Below are 12846 nucleotides of genomic sequence, written 5' to 3'. Positions count from 1 at the left end.
ACTTCATCTTTCTACCTCTCAAATGAGTTAAAGTACCCTTTGACTCTAATCTTGTTGAATTTTAGGCACTAAGCATAGATTCTAAAATCATTTCCCTCACTGAAATCAGAATCATCCTCTGAGCTACTATCTCCTTCTTGCTTTTTTATTCTAAATGTACTTTGGGCCAACTCATGTTCTTTAATTTCCCAATCTCTTTGGAACTCAAGTCTTTTCAATTCCATTTCCTGTTATTCTTTTACCTCTTTTGTCATTTAATGTTTTCTGAGCACTATCTCCTCGTTTTCTCTCTTCTCACTTTTCATTATGCTCCCGTTCTACTTTCCTCAATTTCAAGGTTTTTTTTTCATTTTTCTTTCTCCAGTCCAGTTTTTTTTTCTTTCTAACCATATTATAGCTAATCCTAGTTGTGACTTCCTCATTTTAGGTTTCCTTTCTTCTGGTTCTAAATGTTGTATAATCACTTGAAGCATCTCACCTTTATGGGACATTGTTTTTAGCTGTACTGTTAATTTATGTGATAACTCTGTTTAGATTTTGTCAAAGATTTTAAATATTACAATTTCAAGCCAACATATAGCTAGTACTTGAACAACTCATTTAAAAACTCAATTTAAAAATTCCCAGACAAGCTTCCTCTAGTTATGACCCATCTGAATTTATTCCTGGACAAGTCAGATCTTTGTCTGTAATCTGGCTTGATAGATTCATTTGTTTTGACAAGATATTCTCTGATAGGAACATAAGCATGCAATGTTGCAGATTTGTTTTCAATAATAAAATAAGTTTTATTTCACACCAGCCATGAAGATAAAATAAATCCAAACTGTTTACACAACAGAAGTTTAGAGATTTTGAAACGCACAGCAGATACAATCCCACTCTTGTTCAAGTCCCGCAAAACATCCCTTATTCAGCACACAACAGCATAACTTGTCTCGTGCTCGCATCAGAGAAGTATCCCTTCTGTAACACCTTGAAAGGTTTAATTTAACCTTAACTTCACCTCCCAGTCTAGAAAATCTGAGCCTTTTGTTGGAGCTTTGTGCAAGGGTTCAAATCCATCATGGAAGCCTGTGAAGTTTAAATTCAATTGCATAGGACTTAGGAGTGGATCATTTGGTTCTTTGTACTTGCTCCACCACTTAAGATCCTAGTTGATCTGGTTGTAGTCTCAGCTACACTTTCCTGTCTGCACTATGTAATTCTCGACTCTCCTGTCTATCAAAATTTCATCTAACTCATGGCCCAGTTTCACTGCCTTCTGGGGGAGAAAATTTCTCACACTAATGAGCCTGAAGGAAATATTTCTCCTTATTGCTGTCTTAAAAGGCAGACCTTTTATTCTTAAATAATGTCCCCTAGTTTTAGTTACCTTAACAAGAGAAATCATTCTTTGAGTATCTTCCTATCACGCTCCCTCTAGATCTCATACATTTGCCTTATTCTATGGTTGCGTACCTCTGATTAGTCTGTCAAAGCTCTTGATGTAAAATAGACCAGATTTCGTATTGTCAATTTGTATTGAATAAGGACTACTCATTTTCCTGCGAATAATGCCGCTGCTATACTGAAGGAGCCTGGAGTTTAATGTGCTAAAATATTAGTAGAAGGTAGCTTCTCTTTTTAATTCTTTTCAAAAGCTGAAGTCTGTTGCTGACGGCAATACTCTTGTTGGTCCTTTTTGAAAGCTTTTGTATGGGTTAAGTAAAACAGGCTAAGTTGGGAATAGACTCTTACCTGACTTAGCATACCTAAGCAACATTGCTCATTTATGCACATCAATGTGAAAATTCAGGTGATACAAATCCATTCCAAAGGCTTCTATTGATTCTTCCAAATTCTGACAACAGGTTTTCTTACCACAGCATCATCGGTTATTTGGAAGTATGGCACAAAAAAAATTGCTGACTTGATGACGTTGCTCTTTCAGATGTAAGCTTGAAACTGTTTCCCTCATTGAAAGCTGTCACTTCCTGACCATTCACTTTTGATCTCTGTGTGGATCTTTCATGTTTAACATATGGTTGAGACAATGGCAAAGTCTCCACTGATGCTGCCATCCTTGCAGACTACCTTGCTCAGCTGACAGGGATAAGTACTTGGATTTTTCTACCATTATTATTGGTGTATTCTGATTCTGTGTTTCTCCCTGTCCAGAATGTTGCTGATTCGTGGCTCTGCTTCTAAGATTCTATTTTCTGCCTGTCAGAGGCTTCTTCTTGCAGCTCTTCTTTTTCTTCAAAGTCTTCTGAGGTCTTGAATTGTCTTTGGAGTTTTCTTGCATATTCAGCTCCACCTTTGATGTCTTCCAGATCCTGTTCAGCCTTTCTGGTCTTTTTTTCAGTTTTAACCCTTGGACTCTATTTTAATTTTGAATCCTGACTCTGGAGGGTTTTTTCCCCACTAGTTACCACTCCAGTTTATCTTGTGGTTTTAGCCAATATTGCTATCAGTACATTAGTCAGGAGTATCTCAGGCTGTGGACATCTGCACACACTCTGTCTCTAAAGCTGTTTGCTGCCTTTATTTCTAATTAAGCTTCTTCAAATTCTTATATGCTATAACACTTCTTTTTAACATATGTACCTTCTTGAGGACAGTGAGATGGGCAAAATTGCTGACCCAACCAGTGATGCTCACACCCCATGTATGAATAATGTAAAAAGCATTGTATTTTGTTGGATTATTCACTGTTCATCTAATCATTATTAAAAAGCACCGTGCTCAAGCATGATGGCTAAGACCTCTATTCATGTTTATTTTACACTGATGTCTTCTCTCTTACTGCTATCAATCACTACATCTTGATTTTCATGAATCTCATTAGACCATAACCATCCCTGGGTGTGCTATCCATGTCCTATTGCTAGATGTACTATAACAAGTGGCAGTTTATGATGTATTGTGGGGAAGAAGGTGCCTTAGGAGTCTTGACTATCGATTCCAGATCTCATACAGTCTCATGACCTCAAGTGAAATATGGCCAATGAAATTTCTTGCTGATTATCACCTGCCCCTGCACCCCCAACCCCCACCAACCCACCTTCACAGCTGAAGAACTGACAAAAGATGACCAAAAGAATAGAGGGAGAAAATAAACTTTAGGGGGAAAATTAAAGTAACATAAAGATGGACAGCAAGAGTTTTTTTTTTAATTGTGAAAAGGAAAAGAGAAGCCAACATGAATACAGACCCCTACAGAACAAGATTGAGAAAATAATATCAGGAAAGCAGGAAATGATAAAGGAGTTAAACAAATACTTTGTATCAGTCTTCAGGGTAGAAGATACTGATAACATTCCAAAAATTCTAAACCAAGAGCATAAGGTGGAGAAGAAATAATTACAATAACTATTATTAGAGGAAAAGGTACAAAAGAAACTAATGTTGCCAAAAGCCAATAAGTCCACTGAACCTGGTGGAATGCATCCTAGAATATTAAAGGAAGTAGTTACAGCGATAGTGGATTCACTGGTGGCAATGTTTGAAGATTCCTTCGATTTTGGGAAAGATTGGAAAATCACTAATGCAAAAATCAATTCCAAAAGAGAAGGAGATAACAATGATTATAAGCTGGATAAGTAACTATAAGCTAGATAGTTTAAAAGCTGTTGTTGGTAAATTGATGCAATTATAATAAATGATAAGTATTAGAAATCATCAAATAGAAATATAATCAAGCAGAGTGAGCATGCTTAATGAAGGGAAAATCATGCCTGACAAATTTATTGGTAACAAGCAAGGTAGAAGGGGCAACAGTGAATATAATAAATTTGGATTTCCAAAATGCATTTGATAATGTACCATAAATTACACTATTTAAGGTACAAACTTTTGGTATTGGGTATAGTATATTAGCATCAATAAAGGATTAGTTAACTAATATTGAGCATTTAAAGGATGGCGACTTGTAACCAGTAGAGTGCCAGTGTTCAGTTTTGGGGCTACAACTGTTTGAAATACATATGTGGTGTGGTGTAACAAATGTCTTGTATATGTTCAATATTACCTCCTTCTCTGTACTCTATGCCCCTCATAATGACTTGAATGGGGGAAGGGAACGTACCATTGCCAACTTTGTAGATGATCCAAAAATAGGTTTGAAGCCAAGTGGTAACCATGATTAAGTCTGCAATGGAATATAAACGAGTTATGAGTGGGTCGCAAATGATAGATGGAATATAATGTGAGAAAATGTGAGGTTATGCATTTTGGCAGGAAGGATAGAGGATGTGAATATTATTTAAATTGAGAGACTACATAAAGCTGTGGCACAGAGAGATTTGAGACTTCAAGCATATAAATCATCCAACTTCATCAATTAATAGGGGAGGCACATGGAATGTTGGCCTTTATTTCACAGGGACAATGGAGTATAAAATAGAGAAGTTTTTATTTTGTATAAAATAGAGAAATTTTTATTTTAAATAAAGAAAAAACAAGGCTCGAGTTCGAACACACTGTATATTATGAACAGTTTTGGATCCCTAATCTGAAAACAGCTAAGGTTTGTGCCTGTACTCAATGTTTAGAGGAATGAGAGCCATCCTCTTTGAAACATAAAGATTCTTTGGACTTGACAGTAGATACAAAGATTGTTTCCCCCTGTGGGAAATTTGAGGACCAGAGAATATATTCTTCAGATTAAGCAGTTGCCCAGTTAGGACAGAGTTGAAGAGGATTTTCTTTTCTGAGGGTGGTGAGTCTGTGGAATTCTTTACTGTAAGAGGTTTGGTCATTAAGTATATTCAAGGTGTAGATAGAGAGTCTTTTAATCAGTATAGGAATCGATCATCACGGAGAAAATACCGCCAAGTGGAGTTGAGGGTTTTCAGTTTAGCCATGATCTTGTTGAATGGAAAAGCAGACTTGATGGCCTGAATAGCATATTTCTGCTCCTGCATCTTAGGATTTTCCATATTGAACATCAATTAGAAGAATAACTGAAGGTGGCAAGGGCACATAAGGTACTCTGGGCCGGTTCCTTCAATGTAAATAACCAAGATGGAGCTGATCAAATCCTGAGGACATACTGTAAGTCCAGTCTAGCAGTTAAGTGAGGTAACCAACAGAGAGAGAAACATACTTGACCTGGTTCTCAATCTATCTGTCACAGAAGTAATCACCACAATGTTCTTGTGAAGATGAACTCATTACAAAATTATTATGGTGCAAAAAGAGGCCATTTGGCTCATTGTGCCTACACAGCCTCTTATTATCTAATCCAGCTCTATCATTTGGTGCCAATCTCCTGCCTTTACCCCATATCTCTGCACAATTGCTATCCAAAAAAAAATCCAATGGTTCTTGAATATCTCACTTGAACCTGCTTCCACTATATTTCCAGGCAGTGAATTACATACCCTAACAATGCACTGTGAAAACATTTTTCCTCACAGCATTTTAAAGCTATGTCCTCTCATTCTTGTTTCTTTTTATGAGCATAATCAGCTGCACTCTATCTACTCTGTCTAGTCTGCTCATTGTTTGAAAACCTCGATCAGATGTTATCTCAGCCTTATCTCCAGGGAGAACAGCGTGCTCCAACTTCTTCAATCTATCATAGCTGAAGTTTCTCATACCTGGAACCATCCTTGTAAATTGTTTCTGGCATTTCTCCAGTGCAATTGGGTCTTTCCTATAATGTAGCACCCACAACTGTACACAGTACTCTAGATATGATGTAACAAATGTCTTCTACAAGTTCAACATTACCTCCTTCCTCTCTAAAATGAAGCTGGAAACTGTTTGGAAGACAGGTCACTAGACCCTAAATGTTAACTCTGCTTTCTCTCCACAGATCTGCTGAGTTTTTCCAGCAATTTCTGATTTTGTTTTTAATCTAATTTGACAGTTGACTAAGCCTCGATTCCAGTATCACTGCCTCACAACTCTGTATAAAGCAGTTTTCCTGTCCTCTGTTGCAAATTGTTCATGTTTATATCTTGTATCTATCTTCCTTGCCATTAATCCTGGAACTACAGGAAGCCATCTGCTCCTACTTACTTTGCTTCATTCTTTTATGGACAGCATGGTGGCTCAGTGGTTAGCACTGCTGCCTCACAGCGCCAGGGTCCTGGGGTTCGATCCGGCCTCGGGTGACTGTCTGTGTGGAGTTTGCATATTCTCCATGTGTCTGCGTGGATTTCCTCCGGGTGCTCCGGTTTCCTCCCATGCTCGAAAAGACATGCAGGTCAGGTGAATTGGCGAAGCTAAATTGCCAAAAATGTTAGGTGCATTAGTCAGGGTTAAATGTAGCGAAATGAGTCTGGATGGGTTACTCTTTGGAGGATCTGTGTGGACTTGTTGGGCCAAAGGGCCTATTTCCACACTGTAGGGAATCCAATCTAATCTTTCATAACTTACAAGTGTTCTATGAAATCTCTCCACAATCTATCAAAAAAAACATCTTATTTTTCTAACCCTACATCATATTTGGCTTTCTTCACTAAAGATCCACTGTCTCTGTTATAGTGCAAAGTCTAATATTTCTCTTGTTATTATAAATGAATCTTTAGAGTTTATGCATGGTTTTCATCATGGTTTGGTTTTTAGGTTCTTTACTCATGAAATAAAGCTTCAAATTTTGTTTTTTTTTGGCAGGATTATCTTTCATATTCTATGAACTGATACCTTAAGTTGCTTTGTTCTGTCACAGCACTGAGCCTACATCCACTCAGAATTTAATTACTGCTGTTTTTTGTTACAAAAATATATCACCTCAAACTTATTGAATCTGAAATATATCTGTCACTTTTAGTTAATCTCTTCATGTTATCAATATTACCTTCGAGTTTAATTGTCTCTCTCAAGAATTAGCTTTACCGCTGTTCGGAAAATTTCAACCCTCCTTTGAGTTTATGTCTATGCCATTGACATACTGAGATTAAAAGTGAGCCCAGAATACACCCTATGGGATAGCACTCCACAGTTCCAATCCATTAAAATTTATCTTTTAACTTGTACTCCCTGTGATCACCTTCGCAACCTGCTTTCTTTATCAGCTTCCTGTCTTCCCCTTTCTTTTTAAATCCATCGTTTAAAATGTAACTTTTTGACAAAACCTTTAACCATCTCTTCCAATATTTTCTTTGGTTTAACATCTTTTCTATTACCTAATTAATTACTTTCTGAAAAGCCTTTTGAGACATTGCAGAGAAAATGCTATGGTAAAAGTAAATAAGAAAAGGAAAGTGAAGAGAGACCATGAAAAATACTGGCAGGTACATCAAAAATGTTTTGCAAATGCATAAATAGCAAGAGGATAACTCAAAGTATAGTGGCAATTAGAGACCAAAATGTTAATTTACATGTGAAGGCAGAAGACAAAGGCATAGTTCTTGAATAATACTTTGAACATGGTTTCCAAAACAGAGGGACAAAGCAGACATTGTATTTAGAATAGATTACTTACAGTGTGGAAACAGGCCTTCGGCCCAACAAGTCCACACCGACCGTCCAAAGAGCAACCCACCCAGACCCATTCCCCTACATTTACCCCTTCACCTAACACTACAGGCAATTTAGCGTGGCCAATTCATCTAATCTGCACATTTTTGGAATGTGGGAGGAAACCGGAGTCTCTGGCACTGTGAGGCAGCAGTGCTAACCACTGTGTCACTGTGTGCCACCACACACAGGGGAAGTGTGAAGTATTGAGTTAGGCAAACCTAGTAATGGAGAAAGTATTACAGTGTTTCTTGAAAGTGGATGAATCACCAAACCCTGATGAAATACATCCATGGCCATTCAAGGAAGCAAATGGAAGAAATACAGGAAGTTCTGGTCATTCTCTTCTAACCCTCTCTGACTGCAGGCAAAGTGCCAGAGGACTACTAACATTATATAATTGGTTAAAAAGGGAGGTAGCGATAGAACTCTTAATTGCATGCTAATCAGCTGAACCTCAGAAGTGGGCAAATCATTGGGAAAAAAGAATTCAGACAGTAAATATTGTCAGTTGGTGAGTCATGGATTTCTGAAAGACAGTAGGCATGAATTTGTTCAGGGAAGGTCATGTCTAAAAAGCTTTTAAAATTTTTGAGCAGATAACAAGGAGATCAATAAATGTAGTGTGTTTAAGGAGGTGGATTTTAACAAAGTTTTTGACAAGGTCTGACTTAGCAGACTGATCAGAAAAATAAAAACTTGAAGGATCAAAGGGAAAGTGCCAAGCTGGATCCAAAATTGACTCAGTGTCAGGAAGCAGTGGGTTCTGGCTGGCCAGATGTTTCTGTGGGTGCATGGTGGCTTCCAGTGAGATTCCTCAGGCTTCAGTTTTGGATCCCTTGTTAATCGTGGTAAATATCGATGATTTTGATTTAAATGTGGGGGCCTAGGTGATGTAGTTTGCACATGATGTGAAAATTGGCAATGTTGTTTATAGTGAAAAAGAAAGCTTTAGATTGTAGATAGTTATCAGTGTCATTGTTGACTAGAAGAAGGGCAAGTGGAATTCAATCCAGGGAAGTGTTATTTGGGGAGACAAACAAAGCAAGGGAATACACAAAATTGGTAAAAATTTTTAAAAATTAGAAAAACAAAGGAACTTTGGAGTCCAAGTCCACTGATCAGTAATGGTAGCTAGACAGGAAGGAAAAATGGTAAAGCAAGCAATCATGATATTTTCCCTCATTGGTCAGAGATGTTATACAAGAGTATAAGTATCTGAAAGGGATAATGCTGAGGTATACATACACAGTGTCCAATATGCTAATGTAACATGGACTCTGGGGACAGCTTTCAATCTCAAAGGAGTTAGATCAAAAATTGAGGTTTTCCCCTCAGTTTTAGTGACAAGTGGGCTGAATTTTGTTTCTTTTTGGCTTTTGTCTGATTTGCATCTTTTTTTGGAGGAATTCCTGCCATGAGGCCTAGCTCGCTGTATTTCTAAATTGGCTTGCTTAACAATCTACCCCACCCGTTTGATTTGTGTCACATCTGATTTTTAGCCGCATCTATCATGCGCCATTGCTGTAAAAAAAAGACAATTTGGCAGATATTCCAGAATTCGCTAGTATCCTCTGTGCCCATGCCATCTTTAAAAGGCTGTTGAGCACCGAGACAAACACTTAGTCTGGAGCTGCCTTGCACAGTTCCTGACATGTTGCCCCAGATATAGCAGACAGGAGGAGATTGTACATGCACCTTTTGGGCATGGACTTGGAAGTTCTGCTGGTCAGGGAGATGCGGATGTGGGTCGTCTTTTTCTCCAAGGCCAGTAGTTGAGGCCATGACATCAAACCATGCCAGCTAGTCCAAAGGTTGTCTTTAGGGTTAAAGCAGTCTTAACTTGCCGGGAAGGTAAGCGAACAGTATAAATACTTACCTTTGAAGCCGCAACATTTTTCCTGTCCGGGAACAGTGGGAAACAGAGCGGAGGTGACGTTGGGACCAGGAGGTTGGCAGGAAGTGAAGTGAACAACATATATTTGGGCAGTGGCTAAACCCACGAAACTACATATGTAGTAGTATCCCCCTCCTGCCCACAGCCCCCCTCCGCCTACGCCACCACCCCCCTCCGCCCACGCCACCCACGCCACCCCCCCAACCAGAAGAAAAGGCTGTATGATAAGGGTTTTCTCTTTTATATATTTAAGTGCATTGTTTGGTCTTAGGTGAGATAAAGCTAAGGCTTACAATGCCAGGGGACTTCATACCCGTGGTACGTGCCTCTTGTTTGATGTGGGAACTCAGGGCTGATGTCCCTGGCTCTTACACTTGCAAGAAGTGTGTCCAGTTGCAGCTCTTGTTTGATTGCATGACAGCTCTGTAGCTGCAGATGGACTCACTGTGGAGTATCCGCGATGCTGAGGAGGTCATGGATAGCACGTTTAGTGAACTGGTCACACCGCAGATTTGAATTGTTGAGGGAGACAGTGAATGCGTGACCAAAAGGAAAAGAAAGAGTAGGAAGGCAGTGTAGGTGTCCCCTGCGGTCATCTCCGCATAAATATACCGTTATGAATAATGTTGGGGGAGGTGACTCACCAGGGGGAGAACAGTAGTTGCCAGGATCATGGCACCGTGGCAGGTTCTGTTGTTCAGAAGGATGGGTAAAAGACTCATAGGGCCATAGTCATAGGGGATTCTGTTGTAAGGGGAGTAGATAGACAATTCTGTGGCCAAAAATGAGACTCCCAGATGGTATGTTGCCCCCCAGGTGCTCGGGTCAGGGATGTCACCGATTGGCTGCAGAGCATTCTGAAAGGGGAGGGTGAACAGCCAGTTGTCGTGATGCATATAGGCACCAATGATATAAGTAAAAAACAAGAGGTCCTGAAAGCAGAATTCAGGGAGCTAGGAGTGAAGTTAAAGAGGAGGACCTCAAAGGTAGTGATCTTAGGATCGCTACCAGTGCTAGCCAAGGTAGAAATGAAAGAATAGGCAGGATGCACATGTGGCTTGAGGGATGGTGTAGGAGGGAGCAGTTCAGATTTGTGGGACATTATGACCAGATCCGGTGAAGGTGTGACTATTACAAATTGGATGGTCTCCACCTGAAGCAGACTGGAACTAATATCCTTGGGGGAGCTTTTGCTATTGCTGTTGAGGAGGGTTCAAACTAATGTAGCAGGGGGCTGGGAACCAGAAGAGAAGACTAGTAGACAGTGAGGTGGAAACTAGAGACGAAGGAACAGGATCATGAAGTTAGCATTACCCAGGGGAAGAGCAGGCAGAGAGCAGATGAATGCAAAGGAACTGGTGGTCTGAAGTGCATATGCTTTAATGCAAGGAGTATAGTGGGTAAGGCAAATGAACTTAGGGCTTGCATTGATACCTGGGAGTATGACGTTATTGCAATCACAGAGAATTGGTTAAAGGAAGGGTATGATTGGCAAATAAACATTCCAGGATATTGATGCTTCTGACAGGACAGGGAAGGAAGTAAAAGGGGGGAAGGAGTTGCATTGCTGTCAGGGATGATATCACAGCTGTGCTAAAGGTGGATGCTATGGAGGGCTTGAGAAGTGAGGCATTATGGGTAGAGCTGAGAAATAAATGGGTGCAGTAACATTGTTGGGGCTGTACTACAGGCCTCCCAACAGTGAGGTAGAGGAACAAATAGGTAAACAGATTATGGAAAGATGTAGAGGCAACAGGGTGGTGGTGATGGGAGATTTTAATTTTCCCAACATTGACTGAGATACACTTAGTGGCTCAGTACCTCACTGCTGCCTCACAGCACCAGGGTTTGACTCCAGCCTCGGGTGACTGTCTGTGTTGCGTTTGCACATTCTCCCCATGTCTGCGTGGATTTCCTCCGGGTGCTCCGGTTTCCTCCCACAGTCCAAAGATGTGCAGTTTAGGTGAATTGGTCATGCGAAATTGCCCATAGAGTTAGATGCATTAGTTAGGAGGGATGGGTCTGCGTGGGTTACTCTTTGGAGGGTGGGTGTGGACTAGTTGGGCTGAAGGGCCTGTTTCCATGCTGTAGGGAATTTAATCTAATTGTAATTTAATCTAAGAACAGAACAAGAATATCGGTAGAGTAGGACCAATCTTAAAGGAGGAATCAAGTGGGCTAAAAGGGGTCATGAAATAACTTTAGTGAGCAGAATTAAGGAGAATCCCAAGGTCTTTTATTCATATATAAGAGGCAAGAGAGTAACTAGAGAAAGGGTTGGTCCACTAAAGTATAAGGAAGGAAGGTTGTATGTCGAACCTGAGAAAATGGGTGAGATTCTCAACGGTTACTTTGCATCAGTGTTCACTGAGAAGGACATGATGCATGTTGCGATTAGAGATAAAAGTTTGTTTACTCTGGATCACATTAACATAAGGAGGGAGGATGTGTTGGGTAGGCTAAAGGATATTAAGTTGGACAAATCCCGAGGACCGATGGGATCTATCCCAGGTTGCTGAGGGAAGCAAGAGAGGAAATAGCTGCAGCCCTGACAGATGTCTTTGTAGCATCCTTAAACACAGATTGTCTCCCTGTTTAAGAAGGATAGTAGGGATATTCCAGGTAACGACAGACCAGTGAGCCTGACATCAGTGGTGGGAATGTTGCTGGAGTAGTTACTTAAATTTGGAAAAGAATGAGCTTATCAATGATACGCAACATGGTTTTGTGCGGGAGAGATCGTGCCTTACCAACTTAATAGAACTCTTTGAGGAAGTGACCAAGTTGATAGATGAAGGAAGGGCTTTGGATGTCATGTACGTGGACTTTAGTAAGGCGTTTGATAAGTTTCCCCATGGTAAACTAATAGAGAAAGTGAAGTCACATGATATGCAGGGTGTTCTCGCTTGGTGGATAAAGAATTGGTTGAGCAACAGGAAACAGAGTGTGGTAGTTGAAGGGAATTTCTCAAAATGGAGAAAGGTGACCAGTGGTGTTCCACAGGGGTCAGTGCTGGGGCCACTGTTGTTTGTGATATCCATAAATGATCTGGAAGAGGGCATTGGTGGTCTGATCAGTAAATTTGCAGATGACACATAGATTGGTGGAATAACAGAAAGCATAGGGGACTGTCAAAGAATACAGGAGAACATAGATAGACTGGAGAGTTGGCCAGAGAAGTGGCAGATGGAGTTCAATCCATGAAAATGTGAGGTTTTGCATTTTGGAAGGTCTAATTCTAAAGCGAAATATACAGTAAATGGAAAAGTCGATGAGCAGCGAGATCTGGGAGTTCAAGTCCATTGTACCCTGAAGGTGGCTGCACAGGTGGACAGAGTGGTCAAGAAGGCATGTGGTATGCTTACCTTCATCATATGGGACATTGAGTTTAAGAGCTGGCAGGTCATGTTAAAAGTGTACAAGACTTTGGTTCGGCCGCATTTAGAATACTGTGATACTGTGTACAGTTTTGATCACTACATTAACAAAAGGATATG

The sequence above is a fragment of the Hemiscyllium ocellatum genome, chromosome 8 (assembly GCF_020745735.1).
Source record: "Hemiscyllium ocellatum isolate sHemOce1 chromosome 8, sHemOce1.pat.X.cur, whole genome shotgun sequence".
In the NCBI taxonomy this organism is placed as follows: Eukaryota; Metazoa; Chordata; class Chondrichthyes; order Orectolobiformes; family Hemiscylliidae; genus Hemiscyllium; species Hemiscyllium ocellatum.
This window is presented reverse-complemented; position numbering follows the sequence as displayed.